Source organism: Alligator mississippiensis, chromosome 12 (genome assembly GCF_030867095.1).
Source record: "Alligator mississippiensis isolate rAllMis1 chromosome 12, rAllMis1, whole genome shotgun sequence".
Taxonomy (NCBI): domain Eukaryota; kingdom Metazoa; phylum Chordata; order Crocodylia; family Alligatoridae; genus Alligator; species Alligator mississippiensis.
In genome coordinates, this window is record NC_081835.1 from 65,285,826 (window position 1) to 65,308,231 (window position 22,406).

The window sequence follows — 22,406 nt, forward strand, 5'->3', positions numbered from 1 at the left end:
CACGCAGTTGTTTTACACACTCAGAAAAATCACAATTACAGAGCTACAAAACCACCAGCTAGTCAATATAAAAATTGCAGCTTACAAAATACTGCCTGACAGCCAGCGGAAATAAGTATTTTTTCCAAGGACACCTCATACACTGCAATGGGTCTTTAAAATATATGCATCTGCCTTAGCCATCCACTTCATCCAGAAATGCAGACATGACTGACAGCCAACAAGGCCAGCCAGTTATTTCTTGACTAATGTGCAGCATTGCATTTATGCAACCTTTGGGAATGGACACTATGGGTGTATGTTTGACAGGCCTCAGCAGCACACTGCATTTTGGAAAGCCTTCAGTAGAATCAGATGACAGCAAATCAGAACAAGTCTTCCAAATGCACAGGGTGAAAACCTCATTTTGCCCTACAGTAGACTGTGCAAGGGAGAACACACCCAAAGTACCTATGAAGCCATAAATGAAAGACCAAATACTCATGGGGACTGTGACAAGTCAAAGTCCTAAAATGTGTGCGTTAGCAGTCTGGGGTGAGATGTAAAGAACTACGGTGCAAAGATGGAATCAGGTTGGCAGGGGGCAGGGGAGGAGAAGCAGCATGTTTTGGAATCACCAAACTTTCCAGACCCATGGGTTATTGTCAGCCCTCAAAATTTCTCCACCCTTGGGACCCCCATGTGATCTTACCAAACTTTCACTTGCAGGTGTGACCTGCAGATTGCATTTTGGGAACCATATTTCAGTGGGTTTATGACAACTCTCTCGAAGAGAGAAACCGAAGCAGGCACAACACCCGATAGCAATAATCCAAGAAAACTAGTGCCATCATTGTGGTTAGGGCTAGGAAGCTGCCCAAGATTAAAAACGCTGAAGTCTCCAGTCTGATTCCAGAGAAAAGCAAACATTTACCAATTTAGTAGCAAAAATAAGATGCCACAAGTCAGAGCAAGCATTATTGTGATCAAACTAGCCTTTCTTTTGTAATAAAACTGCATAAAGCCATTTAATATTTAATAGCCTCGAGCCATTTAAAACCAATCTCCAGTGCCTTCTGGTCCAATCCTGCAGCAATACAGGAAGGTGGGCAGGAAAGAGCTTTTTGCTGCTGCCTCTTCAACTTGTGCAAATGGGACAACTGCTGCCCAAATGACCCTGAAACACACTTCATCAGCTCCCCCAGTGTGTCACAGTCCGTGATCCTCATTCCCCCAGCACCAGAAACAAAACCAGTAGTACCAGCTACACAGAAGCCTCTCAACTTGAGTTGCAGCAGTCTTCTCCTGGAATTGGTTTGGCGACTACCATTGTATCTTCCTGGGAAGAACCAATACAACCTCAGTGTCAGAAGATTTTGATCTCTTCAGAACTGTTTAACCCAATTCCCTGACAGAAATCTGGGGCTGCAAGGAAGGTCTGCATCTGCTTACAACTTTCTGATGGGAAAGCCACCTTCTATTGAAGCAACCAACACTGCCAGCACTGCCCCTGCTCCATTGCCATGTTCAGGGTCCATCTAAAAGCCAAAACACAAAAAGCAGCTGAAAGCTCTCGACAGGAACAGGTCTGAGAGGATAAAGAGGGAAACAGAGTCCAGCCCAGATGGACTGAACGCCGGTCATTCGCTTGATGCTGAGCAGCTTCTAGGACAGGAAGAGCACTGCCCTCCTCCAGCAAGCTGTCAAAGCAGCCTTTGTGACCCGCTCTTTCATTTTTAGCTGTAATATGCGGAAAGGAAGGGAGACTGAGAGACAGGAATGTGCACAGTATCAGCTGGCAAAATAAGCGCTCGAGGGCAGGAATAGCTTTCTAGTTTGCATTACGTGCTGTGCACATGCAGCAGGGAACAGGGTCCCCAGACAACCACAGTGCAAATAAGGGAGGAGGAATGAAGAACGTGCCCCGCACTCCAGTGCACGCATGCCTGCTTCGCCCAGCTGGGAGTGCTGCCTACTCACATGGCTGGTTCTTGGTGAGGGGAATCTGTCCATTCTTGGCCTGGATCTGTGCAGCACTCGAACACAGCTGTCCACCTGCTGCTGCCATACAAAGAATGACTGCACCTCCTCTTGCACCCATCTCCCCTTGCTTAATTTGCACAGCCTGACCCTCCCACTCCCCTGTGGAGTCCCCAATCCCCCTCCGTGGGGTCTCCTTCCACAAGCAAAAGAGAAGCAAGCAGTTCAGTACCCTGCTACTTCTTGCCCGCTCATCCCTCTACTTCTCCGCCTGGGGCTCAGACCCTGGGTTCCCAGGGCAGTGAACATTCATTTATTCTCCTTCACAGAACCTAACCCAGGCTCCAAGCTCCAAAAGCCATTGGCGCTTTCCCTTCCCCCTTCCCGTGCCAGTTCCCCAGCTGCCCCATCTCTGTGCCTTTGTGCCAGAGCAGGGATCTGCAAGCTTTGCTCCTGTGCTGCAGTGCTCGCCAGCTGCAGCAGAGACGCTGACGGTGAAACCCCCCCTGCAGACTGGAAGCAATGCAATGCAGGAGCGCAGCTCAGAGCGCCTGACCAAGTACACCCCCACCTGCCTCAGCTGCATTCTCCGCACCGGGATCCTGCAACCCACCCTTGCATTAAGGTCAGTTCTTGTGGGAAAGAGACTGAACAAAGGGACTTCGGCTGCGCCTGCTCAGAAAAAGCAGAGAGGAATCTTTTTGAAGCGAATTCATGGTACAAAAACCCCCAAGACTGTAAACTGCAAAGGGAACTGATGGCTTTTTGCTTTGTGTGTTCTCCAATTACTGTTCTGATCTTAATGCAAAGTCTCCCCAAGAAAACCACCGTCTCTTAACCCGGTAGGTAGTCCAAACAGTCTCTACACAAGAGGAACACAAATGGAGGGGGAGAGGAAAAGAGATCAGAGCAAATCCCAGCACTCCTCTCCTCTCAGCCAACATGCAATCAGTTCTGTACTATGCATGAGGCTTGCTCCTGTACTTTGTATTAGGCTGGGGGGAGGGGGAGGAGGAACAACCCTTGGAGCTAAAGTGCACCTGCTGAAGCTAGCAATAAAAGGGGTTAACTATTTCAAGTCATTGGCATTAGGATCAGATAGGAGAGGGAACCATGCATGACATACAAGGCCAAAAGGAAGGAGCTGATGAATCTCTGTGATTAAAAACAGTCTGATTTAAAAAAAAAAAAAGGACCGGGAGAGAGTCCAGCTCCTCTTCCCAGAATGCCATAGAGTATCATGTCTACAGGCAAATGAGCTCTCCTCCAGCAATTTTCCTTGGGGGAAATTTTGCAGGCAGGAGGCAGCCAGAAGCTCTACTTGGAAAAAAGCAGTTCCAGGAGCAAAGGCAGAGACTTCCAGTCATTGCAAGAAAGTGGATTTCCCCTGCTGTGTGTTGGCAGGCTGTCAGACCCATTCTGCTGCTTCCCCTCCTCACCTCTGCTTCAGTCAGTATTCAACTCCTCCTCCTCTTGCCCCGTCTCACCTTGTTTCCACCCTCCTCTGCCCCCTCCACCTTCACTTCTCCTTCCACTTGGCTATTCCCTTCCTCACTACACCTGTCGACTCCAGTACCACTGTTCTGGCAGGCTAACTAACATATTCGCTACCATCACACTTCACTCAGCTGGCATGTTCTGCCCTTTCACCCCCTGCTTTCTTAGGCTCCAAGCTCTTCAGAGCAAGGACCACGGGCTGCTGAGTTTGTACAATGGTGCCCCAGGCTTGGCTGCCACTACCATAATAAACACGATTATTGATAATATGCAAGATACAGTCAGGCCCAGTGACCTTTCAGTCTGTTTTGCAGAGCATCTGCAGTTGTACTTTTAAGGCAAGCAGAGAAATTCTCAGCAAAGAAAGTTATTTTACATCCTGGCCCCTTCACAGTGGCTTGAGACCTTCCTAAGACAAAAAATGAGTTGACGTCAAGTCAGCGGGGAGCTCCTGCTAACTGCGCAATGCTGCCGATTATTCCCTGCTCTCCTGACGTTCTCCTTAGTGGCACCTCCACCTAGCCACTGCAGCTGAAGTCACTGCACACACAAATGGGCTATGGGAGTTTCATCATATAGCACTTCCTTGACAAAAGATTCAGCATCACCAAGACTTAAGCCCAGCCTCCAGGATGGCATAACAATTCTGCAAATGCACAGTTGAGAGGGGACCCCTTACTGAGCTGAAACCGGTACTCTGGGCTGTGCTAGCAGATGATGCTATCGCAGCTTCCCGTTAGGGGTGGATTGCTGTCATGACACAGCTAGTATCAGACCACTAAAAGAATGCTTGGAAGCTTCTGAACAGGGACCAAAATGGAGGCATCTTACAACACAACTCTAGGGAAGCAACAGACCCATCCACAGCGCGGAAGCATTCGCGTCAGAATCCACGTTCAATGGTATGCGTTACCGTGCACATACACAGTCAGGTTTTGAACTAGGTATTTTAAATTGCTGCATGATATATAAAGGAGTTTCTTCTTGAAATACACATCAGCACAGCACTCAGGCCCCAGGAGTGTTTGTTGTAAATCCCCTTTGCAAGGGGGTTTTAATAACTTGGCTATCCTACTGTGTTCCTGCTGAAACTTGGCAATAAGTACAAGCTCCTGGCTGGGACCAAGAAGTTAAAATCATTTTGCTTGTTTGTTTTGGGGTTTGTTTTTTTTCCTTCTTTTCTTTCTGGAAGAGACAGAAAGTCTCCAGTTTCAAATTCTTCAACGGTCTAGAAAAATAAAAGATTAGCGATATAGATTGCTGACCTTTGGGAATGCTCAGAACTGCAGAGCGGTCCTGGAGTTCCAGAAGCATAATATTGAGCACACATAATCCGATGCATCAATCACCATCTGAAATCAAATCTATCAGGAACCTTCCAAAGCTGCACTTTGCAAACTGGTTTGTTTAAAAATAGTTCTGTATTAAACAAAGAAAAGGAGGCAAAATACTGAAGGCTACATCCACACAAGCAGATCAGGGTTACAGCTTCTTCTGCTTCACAAACCCTACTCCCAGGTGATGTAGGGACTGGGAAATAACCAGTGTCCCAAAGGACTAGGATGTCGGGGAGAACAGGCTGCAGGAGGAGAGCCGACTTGTACAGGCGTGTCTGACAAGGAAAAGGAGGCAGGGAAACATCCGCGTGTTTCTTGTTCTGGCTTCCACATGGACTCAAAACATCCCCTATCTTCAAATGGAGACAGTAACGCTTGCTCCTTTTGTGGGAATTTATTTATTTATGCATTTATTGAGCTACAAAGAGCAGTCCCAGGTTTTCCAGAATTTGATTCTAGCCAAAGGTAAAACTGCTGCTTTTACTGCTGACAGTACCAGAGTGCCAGAAGTCTTCTACTTTGCCTTTGGGCTGGGTATCAGGAGCCCTTTCCTTACACTAATTTTGACAACTGTGTTCTCACCCTCGTGTCTCATGCACCTGCAGAAGCTGCAGAGTTGTGTACAGATGCGGGTTCAAAGCAAACCAAGCTACTTTATTTTTGGAAATGACTAACTTTGCCCCAAAAATAAAGCAGCAAGCAATCTGGCCTTCTTCCTGCATTTGTTTTGTGGCTTTTGCCGTATTTACCCACTCACAAGTAGTACTGATACTTAAAACTTACACTTACATGACAGGCAGATCGCAACACTGGCACTCCGTTTTGTACAGGGGAAACTGAGGTCTGAAAAAAATTACGACACACAGCAAAGTTGGAGTAGAATCTAAATCTGTCTAGTCCCTTTTACAGCTTCACCATGAGACCAGTCCAAAATGGATAAGACTCTTCCCTTTTCACAAGATCACAGGCTTTTCCTTCTGGTTTTTTGTTTTTTGTTAACCATAACAGGGAGATGAAGCTACCTGACTAAAGCTGTCTTTGCCCTTATTCCCAATTTTCGAAGCAGTGGTCATAACCTAGCTTGACAGTCACATGAAGTAAACATTACTACCTAGATGAGCAGAGGGCCATAACCTGGAGGTCCAGTTATCACGCAGAAGCAATGCTGCCTTTCAAGTTGCACTACACCTGTGTGTGCAGACTCGCCTGAGCCTCCTAAAAGCAGTCAGCCATGACATCTGGCTAGAAAAACCAGCTAAACAGCTGTCTGCTCAGGTGTGGACAGCACAGCTGAAGAAACAAAACACAGCCAGCCCATTTGTTAAGTCCAATTACCTTGGTGCCAAGACAGGAGATCATGAGGCATTACAACATAGCATATCTGCGCAGTCAGGCACTCTTAGCTGTCCTAATGCAGGCTAAACATGAACTACTGTAAAACAAGTGTCCATCAGGAAGAATTTTTCCTCTTCTCTTTTCCTCGATTTACCCTACTATTAGGGTAAGAGCAAAGAAGCCGGGAGCAGAGGTGGAGGAAAACAAAAGCACTAACTTTTCATTCAATCTTCATACCTTGTGTCTTTATGAAATTACTTCAGCAGAAATTGAAGACGACGACAATGGTGAGACTTGCTAGGGTCCTTCCTAATGGAGATCCCACTTCACTCCCTAGCTGTCTTGCCATTTGAGCTGATGCACCTTCAGCATGAGGGAAGAGGATTTGCTGGCAATCCAACCCAAGGTGGAAAAACTGGATGACTGATGCCTCTCTAAAGCCAGCCCTCCCTGGCTCCACACTGCACAACAGCCACAGAATTTACTACCCTAAGGAATTACACACTACTCAATTTTGGGGTCCCAAACATCTCTCCATTCCCCTATAGGGTCTTCCTTCCACCCCCCTATTTCAGATGTCCCCTGCAACTTCCACAAACCTCCCTTGGCCCCATCCCCTCCAGCCAAGTGTGTCCCAGAGCCCTCCTCTCATACCAGGGTCGGTCCCCCCCGCAACTAGGAGTTTAAAACTTACTGTATTACAAAAAGGCCAGCAGAAAGATCCCTTCCAGGCAAACATGAGCTTTCCCTAGCTCAGCTCACAGCCGTGTTGCATGTCAAAAGGAAAAGCAGGATCCTGTAACCCAAGGAAGATACCTGCACCTGCTCATGAATGGGTGAACAGCCAACTTGCCTTTCTGCCGTCTCTGTACTCAGCCAACACTGCAGGACAGACGTCCCCACTCAAAATTCTGCATCCAGTGCACAAATACTGAAGCCTGGTTGATCTGCCTCATGCCACAACTGGAAAAACTAGATGTGCAGGTTGTGTCTCATAGGTCTCTCCACTCCCTGTCCCCAACCCTATCACAAGGAAGCTGGAGAAACACTACCCATTATCAATACCCTGGCTAGGTCTGGGCTATTAGCTGCATGTAAGCCACTGCTGTTTAAGCCTGAGTCCAAGGGCCAATTAAACATGAACACACATTGTTCAGCACTTTGACACTGAAAAAGACCAGAACAAGAGCCAGGCATCACCATTAGCTTTGAAGGCCAATGCACAGACATTCAAAGACACAGCGCTGCTCACCTGAGCTGCAGAAGGGGTACAGAGTTGGGTCCCCGAGCCCTGCTCTGCAGACTGCAACATGAACACAACCTCGGCTTTGTTCCAGAGACGGAGCCCCCACAGAATGCTTTGCTAGAGTTAAGAGCTGCACAATTTCCTTGTAAACTGAAGTGAACCCTGTCCTCCCTGATCCACAAGGACTGCTTTGTGTTCTTTCACCCCGAGAGGCAGCACCTCCCTGGCCCAGCAACATATGTAGTACAGAAGTCCAGTGTCATGCACAGTAAATGGAAAAAGAACTCTAAGTTAAGGTTTAATGCCATTTTGCACATGCTAATTTGCCTGCAATCTCCTTCACTGACACCAGGAAGAAGCACCTGAATGTAACATCCTGGCCTGCAGTCCTCTGCTGGGTTTTATACACCTCATCCTCCTTCTTACGTAACAGAGGAGACAACATCCAAGCAAAAGGTTAAGTTTGCTGAACCGGTTAAATAATTTACACAGGCAACGCTTTGGCTGTTTTAGGAATAAGAAAAACAGAACAACCCCAAATCCTACAGCCAGCAATATAAACTCTGCTGGGGCAGACCTCTTACACTGCCTCACTGACCTAGAAACACCCTGGGATTTATTGCAACCTGCCGCAGAATGCTCTGGCTCTCCGAGTGGAAACGGACTGTGGAACATTAGAGTTGCAGGGGACGCGATTCTATTACTGGTGTAATCAATCGTACCAATTCGGGCCGTCTAACTTGAGAATTAGCTACAGTGAACACCACCTCTGTGAGAACTGGCATATCCCAGTGTCAGATAAGGATGATCACTCAAAGCATTAGGTTGACATTTGTATTTACTATGTAAAAACAAGACCAAAGATGCTCCTCCTGGAAAAAAGCCCCAGAAACCCTAAAGATGAGAAGGGAAAAACCCTTTCAACCCAAATTGCCCATTCTTTCTGCCATACAGGACTATTCCTAATAGTGCATTGGCAGTTTCTCACTCTATGAGCTCATTTACTGTTAAGTCAAATGTCAAATTGAGCTTGAGCCATTATTCCTTTCTGTACTAACCTTCAGGAAGTTTCAAGTCTAACATTTAATGGATTTTGTTTTCTAAAATTTCACAGAATCCAGTGCCCTCTCACAATTACCCAACAGCAACTTAATCTTCCTCCCACAAAGATGTTTAAATCCACTTAATCTTTCAATAAAATCAATTCAAAGTAAATGTGGAATACAAAACTTGCAACATTAAATTTTAATTTACTGTGGTAGCTAATTATTGGGATACCCAATTCTAATTATTTTTAAGCATACAATTTAGAGTAGTTTTCCCCTATGTACATTACACATGGTGGAGAAAGCCCTTGTAAGAAAAGCTTTGTACTATTGGTACACAAACCTCAAGTCAGATAAATTAGAGCCTAGTAAAACAACATATCATTTGCATTTTGTTATGTCAATCACAAGCAGCATCTTGAGGCTCTTTAAGACTAGTTTGCCAAACCACAATGTAAAAAAAAACAACCCCCCCAAAAAAAATACCAAATAAAAAAATAAACAAACTGTTCTAAATCATCCCCTGCAGAGGGAATAGTTAATTCTCAACAATTCAAGTAATCGCCTTAAACAAACAGCCGCCTAGATTTTTCAAAGAGTCTCCTAGAATTAACCCTCTTTGCTATCGCTTTACTAAGTTTCTCACCAAACTACAGAAAATACATCATGGAAACATTAAGTTTTGCATCATTAAAGAACATCAGTGAAGTGGAAGATTAAAGTCACAAGATGCAGGAGTCCACGTTCTTTATTACACTGCAAAAAAATAAAAATAAAAAAAAAAATCAAATCAGCAGATGAAAAAAAGGCCAGTGCCTTGGCAGCCCCTGGGTGTCACGAGTGGAACCCATGTACAGGATCAGGCGCAGAACAGGCCACAGCAGAAGTGCTCATGGCGCAGCCCTGTCGGATTCCAGCGCACCTGCAAATCCTGCGAAATACCTTGTCACGAGGACACGAAAAGGCAGGCAGGCAGGCACAGAATTCCTGCTTTCAGACTAGCAGAGCCAGAGGCCGAGAGGGTCACAGCTGAAGCTCAGGAAGGACAATCAGAATCACTTGGCCCTGCACTTTACATACCTCCCAGTGGCAGGAATGCAACACACTTTCTTCCAACCCCTCTCACACGTATTACAGCTGGCAGCAGCGCTAGTGTAGATGGCTGTCCTAGGCAAGGTAAAAACACCAGCACCGTGCTGACATTTCCATTCCAACTGTTATGGCCACCAGCAGGAAGTTACAGAAAGGCTGGCATCGTTGGCACATCGAGCAAAAAGAGAATGCAAGCTAATCCAGCATGACCGAGACAGATCCAGCCTCCTTGCAGCCCGTTTTCATTCCCTGGCTCTTGGGGAACAGTACGCAACAATAAGGTAGATCGGGTACAAAATGAAATCCCGACATGCAAAGGTGCAGCAGTTCAGAGCCAGGCGAGCTCAGCTATGTCGCAGGTCAGGATTCCCCCTGCCCTGCGTGTTAAAGGGACGTCAGCCTGACATCTGTCAGTTTCAAAACAACCCAAAGAAAGGGGCGCGCAAACGCAGGCAGGAGTGCGGCCTGCCTGGGTCCCTGCGCTGGCCGCCCAGGCTTACACCCTCTAGCCAAGACTTCCTTTCCCGACGCGACGGGGTGCTACTTCTGCAAGTCTAGGAACGGCCAAGTTTAACTCCAGATGCCTCTCCTGCCAACCGTCCGTTCTTCCTTCGGTGCTGGCACTGCTATTTTGATGTGGACAGCCTGTAACCTCAAGGATGGCCAGTCCTTTATTCCCCACTCCACAGGTCAGCTTATTTGATCTTCTCTAGTCTTCGTAATCATCCAGTAAGACGCCAGTGATAGAGTGGTTCCTAATTCCCCCCCCAGATCTTTCCCGCACTTCACCCACAGCTGTTTTCACAACGCCGTCTGTACGACTTGAGGTTTCCTACATTTTACAGATTTTGAGAACCTCGCTCGCTCTCGTTTAACCCTCTTTACGTAGCCTGAAAAGGGGGGGGAGACGGGAGGTCGCTGCTAAGGCAGGGGACGTTTTATTTTTGGAAGCCACGAGCCGTCCCGGAAACGACCCGAGAGCGATAGCCGCCCGGACACCTGCCCGCCGGGCCGCGCTCGGACCGGCGCAGCACAGCGGAGGAGACGCAGCTCGGCGAAGCCCGGCTCCGTTTCTTAACGTTCACCCCCCGCGTTTAACCGGGCGATGCCCCGTCAGCCTTCTCGCAGCCCGCTGTCACCCCCCGGCTCCCGGGACGCGGCACGCAGGTGGATCAGGTACCAGGTTAAATCCAGAAACGCAGCCCGGGGCCACGCCAACTCACGGAACGGGCCGTGCCTCGCCGGGTCCCAGTTCGAGCACGGCGGGCTTTTATTTCGTTTCGCGTCTTCGCAGCGGGGGGAAACCTCCGTCCCGGGGACCCCAAACGGCTCCTCACTGGGGAGGGGAGGGGAGGTCGGATCCCCCCACCCTCCCATGGGCGCGCACCCCCCGCAGGTGACCCGCCAGCCGTCTCTTCCCGCCCCCCATCAGGCCTCCCGGGGGGGGGGAGGGGGACGCCCCCCGCACTAGGCCCTGGGGCCCGTGCAGCTGCCCAGGCCCGGGATGAGGGGAGATGGGGGGGGGGTCATCGCCCCCTCCCCCCCGCCGCAGGATGGGGATGGGGTGGGGCCCCCGCGCTTACCCGCCGGCCGCCGCCGCCCCCGGCCCGGCTCCGTGCCCCCGCGCGCGGCTCCTCGGGCTCCGCAGCGGCGAGCGGGGCGGCGGCACGTGACCGCGCCCCGCGCCCCCATAGGCTGCGGCTGCCGGGCAACGCGGGCCCGCCCCCCCGCACCTGAGCGCGCCCGCCCGCAAATGGCGTAACGGCCGCCCCGCTCTGCGCAGCCGGCGTAAAAAGGAAAAGAAAAAAAAAAAAAAAAAAAAAAAGCCAACCGCCGCTCTTCCCTACCTGCCGCTGTAGCGCCCGACGCAAACGGCGTAGTCGCGCACGCTACCTGCGCGAGGGCTTACGGAGTCCCCGCACCTGCCTTCTTACGTAGAGTGCGTAGCGGCTGCTTTTTTTTTCCTCTCCCCTTCTCTCTCACGTACGCCTTTTCCGTAGCTGAGGGGGCCTTTTGTACGCCAGCTCCGCGGCCTCCGCGCGGCCCTCACGCGACTCCCGGAGCCGGGGCTTTGAGGAGCAGCCGCACGGGTACGGGTACGAGAGCTGGGACTGTGGTGTCTTACAGGGAAAGGGTCCCAGGGCAGGCCCGTGGCTCCCCGGGGGGTGCCCCCTCCCCTTATTTCGAGGCCTGGTCCCCTGGGACGCCGACCCCAACCCTCCTCTAGTGCCGCCCACACGGTAAGTGTCGCCCCCCCCCCCCCCCCCACGCCGCAGACGGAGGGTGGCCATGCTGACGGCGAGCACGGCCCGTGGGTCGTTCAGGGTCGAAGCCACGCTCCCGGGTACGGCGTGACAGAAAATCTCCGCTCCTCCAGAAATCCCTGCCCGGGCCCCCCCGTGTCTGGAAGGTGTCGCGCGAGTGCCATGATCCAGGACGATCCGCGGTGGACGCCAGTACGAATCGAAGCCGAAATAACAAATGCGCGTCGGTCGCGGTAGAAATAGGGACAACCCTTGTCAAAGCATTGTTCCTACTCCTCAAATGAACGCGGTCAAATACAAACACGGTGAGGAACAACCCCTGCAAAAGCATTGTTCCTACTCCTCAAATGAACACAATCGCATTAATGCGGTCAAATACAAACGCGGCGAGGGCCAGCCCTTGTCAAAGCATTGTGTCTACTCCTAAAATTAATATGATAAAATTAACATGATCAAATACAAATACGGTGAGGGCCAATCCTTGCGAAAGCATTGTTCTTACTCGTAAAATTAACCTGATCGCATTAACACGATCAAATACAAATACGGTGAGGGCCAACTCTTGCAAAAGTATTGTTCCTACTCCTAAAATGAACACGATCACATTAATGCGGTCAAATACAAATGCAGTGAGGGCCAGCCCTTGTCCAAGCATTGTTTCTACTCCTAAAAGTAATATGATAAAATTAACACGATCAGAGACAAATACAGTGAAGACCAACCCTTGCAAAAGCATTGTTCCTACTCCTAAAATGAGCACGATCACATTAACACGATCAAATACAAATACGGTGAGGGCCAGCCCTTGTCAAAGCTACTCCTAAAATTAACACAATCAAATACAGCGATCGATCAAGTCATAAACCTGTGAAAAGGTGGTACGTAGGTCTACCATTGACGCTGTGAAAAATATAGTGGTGAGATTTATCAGTTATATCAATACTAAAGGGTATTTGTCTCTAATTGCTTCAGCCTTATAAGCAAAAGTTGCAAGATGGTTTACTAAATATTAATCTGTTTGCTGGAGGAGCCGTATTCATTTCTCTCTGCTTGGGAAATCTGTCAGTTTCTGCAAGAACAGGGATCGATACTTTCTCCTTATGTCATTGTATAAAGGACTTTCTAAAACGTAATGGATAGTATCTTCCAAAACTCCTAGGCAAGCTGGAGACAACTGGACAAAGGTGCTGTCATAGGAGCACCTGAAACTAAATCAGAAACTTAATTGGGACATGCTGCTATATGAACACAGTCAAATCTAATGGGTCAATGTTGCCTGGGGGGTGGGGGAGAATAAGGGTGTACCCGTTTCGTTTCCACTTCTGATTCGAATTGGAAAGAAGAATGAGACTCAGACACGTTCCTGGAAACTTCAGCTTTCAAAGAAGATAAATGCGTGTGTGTTGGGGGGGGGGGGGGAACCCATAAGTTAACTTCTGAGTATGCCAATGTGGCCTGTCTTGTCTGTTTCTGTCTCCTGGATGGTTAGATCCTCAAGGTCGGGACAGTCTATTTTTAAGTATTTCATAGGTTTTATATGGTGATGAGCACATCGTTGGAATCTAACCAATTATACGTAAAAGCAGCACACAAATCTACAGCGGTCATGCAGACAGAGAGAGAGGACCAGTGAAATACTTTTGGGAGATTTCAGTTGCTTACCACAGATGTTTATTAAGGCAACAAATGTAGAATTATTCTGTAAAAATGTACATGCCTGAAGTTTACAGCAGTACAAGAAGATTTTTTGCTATGTGGTTCTTAGGAGTAAACAAACTCAAATGTTGTTTGCGAGAAGTCCTTGGAAAGAGCCAAATATCACAAATAAGACATTGCTGAATGTGTTCGGTGACCCTAACACATTGATGAACACATTCAGTGATGATTTAAAAATAGGGTTCCAAAGTAGCAATTTCATTTTTTTTTAATTAAATGGGTTTCTTCTGTTCCATTGGAATCAACTGTCCTGTGGTGAATGCATTGAGAGGAACAGGAAAAAGTTAGGACCAGAATGACAGCAAGAGCCAGAAGATCCAAGAATGATGGATCTTCCCCCCTTAAATGGGGGGTGGGAAGTGGCTTGTAAAAATCAGAAAAATTTGGGAACGTAGACAAATAATTAGGAAGTAACGTTAGTATCTGTGTAGTGTTTCATAATATTTGAGTCATATAGACATTAACTTGTGGTACTCCTGTGAAGTAGATAAATATTACCATCCTTGTTTTACAGTTGTGGAAATAGAAATAAAAAGGGGACCTTGGAAGGAGTTCACTTGTAGCTAAGATGGGCACTCAGGAGTTTCTGGCTCCCGGCTTTATACTCAGATAATGCTCTTTTAAACCAGATTGGAGGAATCAAAAGTTTGGTACATTTGGCAGCGGGGGGAGAGACCCTATAAGTCCTTAACAATGCAAATATCCAAACAACATTGGTTTCTTTTCATTTTTCTTCAGCTGAACAGAGAACCAGGCACTATCTAGCAGGGGAAAAACATTTTATGTATCATTTCTAGACAGACAACTTTCTGATTTTGTTGAGAGTCTGCAGTTTTTGTGATTTTGCTTATTTCACTAGTGTAACAGAATGCATCAGAAAGACCAGCTATGCTCAAATCCTACTTGCCTCTTAATGTATCTATTTGGAAGTTAGTGTGACTACTCACACGAGCAAGGCAATCTGCAGGGTTCAGTGCAAGGAGCTGGTTTTAGTAGTGCAGTACAGAAAAAATTATTCTATATATTGCATGTCTGATAAAGAAATTCAACTACCAATATTAAGTAAAAGGTAGAGACAAGGCAGCAGCTGGTGTATATGACCAATATATGAAAGCAATTTTCATGAGGACAAGATAACGACAAAAAAGGAGAGGCGGGTGAAAAGAGGTTTTATAAGGAATTGTCGATTGTCACTGATTTTATGTTTGGAGGCGATGAACCAGACAGTGAAATTTGCAGTGAGGCAGCCCTAAGGGATCATGTACTTCAATGATACACCAACAACTACAAATACTCCAGTGAAGACTAAATAGCTATTAGCTGTAGTAAAAGGGGGGGCATATAGTGAGCAAGGATGAAATGTAACCCATCAAATATCAAGTGCTCGGCATTGTGTACAGACAAATGGAAATGTTCAAACAGAGCTTGGGGGAAGAGGCATTTCTTTTCCTTTTTCTAACTAAAAAAGAAAAACCTTATTTATTAAACTGATCCATTGTCTGGTGACCCAGTTCTTCACAGATTCTAAATTGTGCCTTCAGACACATGAACGCATTTCCCACTAGAGATAATGGGGTTTATCCGTATGTATCCGAGGGCACAGTCTCGTCCAGAATTTGGATTAAAGTGCTAGAAGTAAAATTGCAGACAGGGACCCTTTCAGGAAATTTATAAAGCATGTAAGCAGTACCAGGTCATTCACGAAGACCGGAAAATAGCAAAAAATTAACGCACAGGAAAAGGAGCTTTCGGCTTGTCATCTTCTTAAATCCAGGCTCTAATTTAAAAAAAACAAACTGAAGCATGCTAATAGTGTCACTGCAATTAATGTAACTTCACTGGGACTACCTGTGTTTTTAGTTAGCAGTCTGATTAAGTAACTTCCTTAATGGGGGTCTTCATTTAGATGATAAGCCTGAGTGCTGCTACACAAATTCAAAGCACTTTGAAGGAAATTTCAAAGTGTGTAGGTTCGGTCGTTAAAAGTTGATGGGATGGGACACAATCTAGAAAACAGTGTCTGAAACAGCTTTTCTAGGTTTTGATTTTTTTAAGTTATAGTAAAGTACAGCAAAATTAGCTTATAGGAAAAAACGTCACCAGGTAGGGAGAGGGGAAGAAGAGAGCAAGTGCAGATGGAAAAAGAAAAATATGGAGAGTACATGAGTCAGATGTCATCTGACTTGTATAGAAAAAAAAACCCATAGGGAGCAGGATGTGAAAAAGTCAATAACTCCAAGATTTGAAATAAAGGATTATAATATAAGCAGTCAGAACAGGAAAGTAGGTGGGCAGTGGATGAAAGCTGTGCCCAGGAAGGGAGAATATAAAAAAAACAACAACCAGAGAACAGTCACCGCACAGAGTAGTAGAAATTAAAGTAACTAAAAATACAACTGCAAGACTATTTAAATAAAAAGAAAAATATTTGACCATTCTGTCATTGCTGCTGATGGGGAGAGAGACGGCAGCTGGGATTTGGTAAATAAATTGGGCCTGAGCTCTGTATCAGTGGTTGTATCCTTTCTAGAGGGCATGGAGAGGGGAGACCAGGAAAATGGGAAACGGGTGAGGGATGTTTTGAATTTCTGCCACTTCTCACAGCTAAAATACTGCCCTGTTTAAAATCCTTTCTTGTCCTTTATGAATGTTACTATCCACTGAATTGTGGGCCCACTCATGGGTCTTACCAACGTTTTAGGCCAAATTCAGATCCACCCATGTATCCTCACATAAAACTCTTAAGCTCTCATGCCATCCGGGTGAAGGGTTGTTTGTTTGGGTTTTTTACTTGCTTATTTTTTAAGGCAACTTGTGACCTGTGTATTTTGTAGCGTGGATGTTAGAGCTTAGGCAGGCAGCTTCATTGCCATCTCACAGTGGTCTGGGCTTGTATGTTCCATCCCTTCTACCTGCTTGCTTCCCATTTGCCTTCTCTGCATCAGACGGTAGGTAGTTTGCCGGTCAGCTTTAACTCTTTGTGTCATTCTGAGTGCTCCATTTTCATTCAGCCTAGAGCTGCTAGCTGGTTGACCTATCATGTGACTGCAGCAGGGTTCATGATTTTGGGAGAAGCACCCCAAATCTGCACTGGTGTGAAAGTGTCTTGCAGAGGCTTGGGGACCAAACAGACAACTGCCTAGTGCAGGTAGTGCCTACAGGGCGCCTTCTGCAAGGCAGAGGAGAGCACTCATACATCTGGCAGCACCCTGTGCACCTGCCTCTACTACAAGTGGCTTCTGGAAGTTTGCCACCACCTTGCAGGCAGAACTCTCAGTCCTGCGTGACAGACTGAACTACAATGATAGACTGATCAAAGGCAAAAGAGATGGAGGGGTTGGAATCACGAGAGCAGATCACAGTGCTGGAACAGGCCCTGGAGCAGGCGGCATGGGCGTATTCCAGCAATCTCTTCAGGGCTGGACTGGAAAAGAAGCAGCTCTACAGCCAATGCTGCGGCCAGGTAAGTAGGCAGGATTTTCAGGTCATTTTAATAACGTAGTTATTATGAAGGCTGTTACCTGCAGTGAAATGGCTTGAGCTTCCTTTGAAGGCAGAAGTTAATGCCATCTTCCCTCCCCAGTCTCCTCCCTGACACACACCTTTTCTTTCACTGCTGTGTGTGACCAAGAATAGGTTCCAACATGGGGAAACTTAAACATGTAAGTAGTGAGTCATTCTTACACATTTGCAGTGATTAGTAACGAATTCTTTACAAGGTTAGCAAATATGAGTGCATATTTCAGCATATGGTGAGCTCTTTCTAATGTTGGCAGGCTGATACAGACTTATACCATTACTGGTATTAAAATGTTTCCCAGACAGCCTGGATTCTAAGCCTCAGTGTCTGTATTAAGTGGGAAAAATCCCTAATATATGGCAGTACATAGCCTTCTGGTCCTGTTTATTCATGACATGTTATTCAGGTGGATGAGGGCAAGCAGAACAATAGTTCTACTGTTAGCAAACCTCTTCCTAGTTCTGAGTCCTGTTAATGTTACCTCGCACTTTCTCCTGTTCCTGCTCAGTGCTGCTTGACTACAGATTCTCATGTAGGAGAAATCGGTGACACTACTGGGCAGCACTGACTTTCAAGCTGTCACCCCTGTAGTTTACAAGACCTCTCTATGCTTTGATACCCTGTGTACATAGATGGCCTGTCCAGCAGTAACAGTCTCTAAGGCGTCCCTGATCTGAAATTGTTCGAGTTAGGACTAATTGCATTGAGCCCTTCCCTCGCCCCTCCCCCAAACTAGGTCTGAAAGTAGGTTGTTCGGTTTAAATATACAATGTTTACCATGAGGTGTTATCAGCCTGTGAGCTGGCAACATGGCTGGTAGAGGCTCTTGAACAGGCATGTATATAAAAGTAGAATAAAGGTATACTAAAGCAATGATGTTATCAAGCTGTGGCATTAACATAATGCAGACTGTAAAATGAGGGATTTCTTCTTTCTTTCTGTGGGTGAAAAATATGTTCTTTTATTTCTATGGCAGAACCTTCCAACTCCTGTGACAAGACAACCTCTCAGGACTCTTGGTGAGAAAATTGGAACCGTTGAGGTAAAAGGATGATGTTCAGGGATGAGTTGCTATGTGAAATGCATAGCAACTTTGGTCAGAACACCCAGACTGCCAGGACAGGAAGGATGTTAAATGCTGAAAGGGAGGAGATGATTATCAAGTAGTATCTTGAGCACAGCTAAGTTGGGGAGGAAGCAAAACTGAGAGCACTTTGAATAACTGCTCATCCTGATGCCCACCAGACTGCAGTGTTCAGTTCCAGCATTTGCAGCCTCTCCTCCGCACCATCATGTCCTGCAGCCATTGTGTACATTAGGGGATGGGTGGATTGTGAATCACTCTATGAACTAGAATAGGCAGATCTTTCCCATGTATTCTACCCTGTGCATCCCATACAGCTGGAAATAAAGACAGCCAGCACATTTCTGCCAGGGAGATTTAGTGTCTCTGTTTATGCAGGGTGGGGTTTAATGGTGGTATATGCAGCTGGGATGCCAGCAATGGATTTCACAATGAGTTTGGGTTTTTTTATTTGTTAATAAATTGGTTTGGTTACAAAATATCTTGCCATGCAAGTCCTTGGAAAAAGGAGGCAAAGTCAGGAAGTTGTAGCCAAAAGTCTCAATCAAACAGAGAAGTTTCTAAAGGCTTGTGTACACTGGGAGCCCATGAAAAGCTAAGGCAAGTCAGCTGAAAATGTGAAGGCAATGCATGTATGTGAGCGTATGTTTAATACCCTAAAACCCTTAGGGTGCAGTATAAGGTCAATTCACACACAAATGAGAATTTCCACATGGGGTTTTAACACGTTAACTTACTGTATCAGTTTCATACCTTGTCTTAACTCCCCTAAGTGACTCTGGATAGACAAGGCCTTATAATTGCAAATTTGCAAATAAAGTGGTATCTGGATGGCAATAGTACACATATCACATTGCCCTTCTGCATCTCACCTTGTGATGCAAGAATAGCGGTGCAGAAAGAATCCCTTGCGGTCCCAGTAATGACAGCTGCATTGTCTGGTTGCCTCACTGGACCAGCAGTTTCCCAAACCCACTCCAGGCAAAATCTCGACCTTATCCTTGCAGGTGTCATGCAGGATGCTGCAGGGATCAATAATGCAGATGGCAATGTCCCAACCAGCTTCCACATGGTCTTCTTCTCAGCCTATTAAACGTACACTGTACCATAGTCCTACGGTTGCTAAGTATGTAATAAAGTCTTCCTCTGCCAGGTGGTCTTATTACAAATCATAGCGGTCAGTAGGATCCCTGGCCTAAAATAAGAATGGACCTACATACCTCATCAATAAAGTGGTAAGGTCCCTGTACGTGTAAACAGATATTTGCCCAATCTTCTCTGCACATGGTGTGTACCTTGCTACTAATCCCAAGTGAACATTCATGAGCTGCCTTTGTGGTCAACCTGCAGAACAGTGGAGTAGCTTCCTCTTTGGTTTACCTAGTCTTGTGCTCCCTGGTGCAGGACTCTGTGAACACATGGGTGCAACCAGTGGCCCCAGAACTGTTTGGGAAGCCCTGTTAAACGCAGCTGCTTTTCCAAGCGTAATAGTTACATCCGCCCCCGTGTACGGACCACAGTGTTAATTTCCTCACACATTTCTGTTAAAACAGCACAATGGACTGGACAACAATGAATGGGTTAGGCACAGACCTGTAACATTTTTGGGTAGCCAGCTTTCAAATGGTAATGCGAACCTACATTTGGACTGGTGATGTCCCTTATACCATGTGTCTTTTCAGTGAAGGCTGAGGTAAGTTATTTATACAGCTTCATGGAGGCCTATATTCTTATCTGGAAGTTCTAGAGCCACTGCTGATCATTCCTGGTCTGCATGGTGATGTGACGGCACCACTCTATATTATTTATTCCGCCCCAGAAGTATTGGTCTGTGTATGAGGAATCTGAAGTCATTGTAGCCCCATTTTGTCAAGTCAACATCCAGCATGAAAGAACTTTGAGACCTTTTGCTGTCTTCAGAGGGTCAAACTCATGCTGATATTCCTTTCACAGTCTTCTACATCTTTTAATCACATCCTGCTTCAGTAACAACTCACCCACAGGCAGAAATAGCTCATCCAGTGCATCTGGAGGCACCATGAAGAATGGGCAGAAGCAAGGAGTCTGCAGAGCTGCACATGCCTTGGTTAAGTATGTCAGTGATCTAAGAACAGTTCTGCACAGACAATTTGGATCACAACTTAATGCAGATCAATTCCTAGACTTGCTTGAGTTAGTAAGTTGCTACAGGTTACTAGTTTGCTAAGAGACCTCAGATACAATCCCAGAAATGCTAGAGCAGACCCCAGGTAACTGGAGCACCAGTGCTGACATCAGCACAAGGCATGAGTTACGTTTAGCTTGCTGGTGTAGGCTTTTGCAGGCAAGTTTTGCAAGGTCCAGTGCCTGAACTCAGGTTCACTTTGTACTAATGACTTGCCCAAGGACTCTTCTGTGATAAGTCTGTTTTGTTGGGTCATGGTTCCTAGAAATGAGGACCCTTCCATTAATATTCATCAGTCAGAGAAACTTGAGTGATATTTATTCCGAGGATCTATCCCCATCCTTATTTGTTATTTCCAAGAACCTGTGCTGGATGGACTGTCTTCCAAGCAGATACTTCTCCAAGTCTAGAGTGCAGCCCTTCTGAACATGGGAGTGCTGCTGCCCTTTTACCTCTGTTTTAAAGATGGCAAAATGAGACACAAGTGGATTGGCTTGCCTTGAATTACACAGCAATATCTTAATGTGTAATGTTCAACTGATAATTGCAATTTTGCATTTGCTGTGAATGTAAACTAGGACTGTCATGTTAACGTCATGTTAGCTGTTTGTGATTAACTCGGGTGGATGAGGCATCCTTTTCTGCATTGAAGGTCAGAGCCTCACCTGGTACAAGTGAAACCCGTAAGCATTAGCCTCTTGTTAGTTAAATGTATATGGAGGCAAACTTAGCATTTAGGAATGTGGTACTTTCCGCTTCTGAGAACTAATGTCAGGTCATGCTGTCTTGTTTTGCTTCATAAACTCAACTACAAGGCTTTTCCAGTGGGAAAATCAGTCGGTGTGTTCTGTGGTCAGACCCTAGATTTGAGGGTCTGGGTGTTGGCAGCAAGAGAATGACATCCTGGATTTCATTTTCCAAAGTTGTTTGGACACTCTGGACTTCAGGGCTTTGTACTATGACTGGACCACTCAAGATTCTTGCTTTGGGGAGGAACAGTTAGATTAGGTGGTTTACATCTTATTATTTATAAAGCACCAAAAAGTTTGCAACTACGGGTGCTTTAGAGAACAAGTGCAAAGCAAAAATATTTAAGTTACAAACTGTTCTTCTAAAAAAGCAATCTGAATTCAATATGGAAAATCTAAGATACCCTTAATTACAGCTGTGCTGCCAGGCTTGTCTCTGATATAACCCAATTTCATCCCACTCTGCCACCTGTTTGCCGCTGTCAAAAAGAAATGTGAGTTGCTCAGCACGTGGAGGAGAGAAATGTCTATGCTGAACAACTGGTTATTCGGATGCCTGATTTTTCAGGGCCCGTGTCTTGGGTTACTTTAATCATACAGATACATTTTTAAAGTTTGACTGTTTCATTGTGTATTGTCCTTATTTTTAGAAGTGCAGTATTTTGATAGGGGTGCACCGAGCACTGTAAACATGCTTATTAATGGGGATGCTCTTACCATTAAACCTTATTCCTTCAAAGCCTGAGATCAGAAGGATTCTCTGAACTACTGTTCAGTGTCTTTCTCCCCTAATCAACAAGTATGATTAGGGAAAAGGGAGAGCTTGTTCACAAGTTACTGGTTTTATTAGCAGAGCTTTCTTGGGTGCACCAGGCCGCCTCTCTCCTCTTTATACAAGTTTTGTCAGTCCCTGTTCTGTTTCTGCCCAGGGGATCTGCAGAACAACATGAAGCGGAGAGTTCAACTCTTCCAACTAAAAGAGCTAGAGAACTGAGGATATTATTAAACTATAACCTTCAGTGAAAATTGGGCGGAAATGAGTAATAATGGCTAGGCCCTGATGGACCATCTGGGATCTCCAGATCCTTACCACATCTCCTTTCCAATCTGGGGAAACGGGGCGTTGATGCACCATCTGTCCATTAATGTTTCCCTCTTCCTGTCAGTGGAAACTCTGGAAATTTGTTGTGTTGATATCACTCTGGGGGGATTTGAGAAGTGACTATTGGGAACCGTAGGCATCTCTCAAGCTGTCTGCATAGGGAAAAGCAACAGAGAGAAGATGCCGAATTGGAGGGCAAGTCTACTTAGCCTGAGGGCATTAAAGGCCTTTGGCAATATCTTATAGATGGTTACTGCTCTGCCACCATCCCTCAGTTAACAGATGAGCATCTTGT

General features: G+C 46.2%; 1 protein-coding gene and 1 long non-coding RNA gene across 5 annotated transcripts in view; one reads left to right on the forward strand and one right to left on the reverse strand.

Moving 5' to 3' along the window:
• STRBP (spermatid perinuclear RNA binding protein) overlaps positions 1–11,189 on the reverse strand; it is a 69,452-nt gene extending 58,263 nt beyond the window's left edge. For all 4 annotated transcript variants that reach the window (XM_059715727.1, XM_059715726.1, XM_059715725.1 and 1 more), the window contains exon 1: positions 11,096–11,189. The gene's annotated coding sequence lies outside the window, so the exon portion shown is untranslated. The remainder of the gene's footprint in view (positions 1–11,095) is intronic.
• Positions 11,190–11,370: 181 nt separating this feature from the next.
• LOC109286528 (uncharacterized) lies at positions 11,371–18,441 on the forward strand. The gene is made up of 2 exons (XR_009455957.1): positions 11,371–11,602; positions 11,890–18,441. It is a non-coding gene; the product is annotated as an uncharacterized LOC109286528 (long non-coding RNA).
• The last annotated feature ends 3,965 nt before the right edge of the window (positions 18,442–22,406 follow it).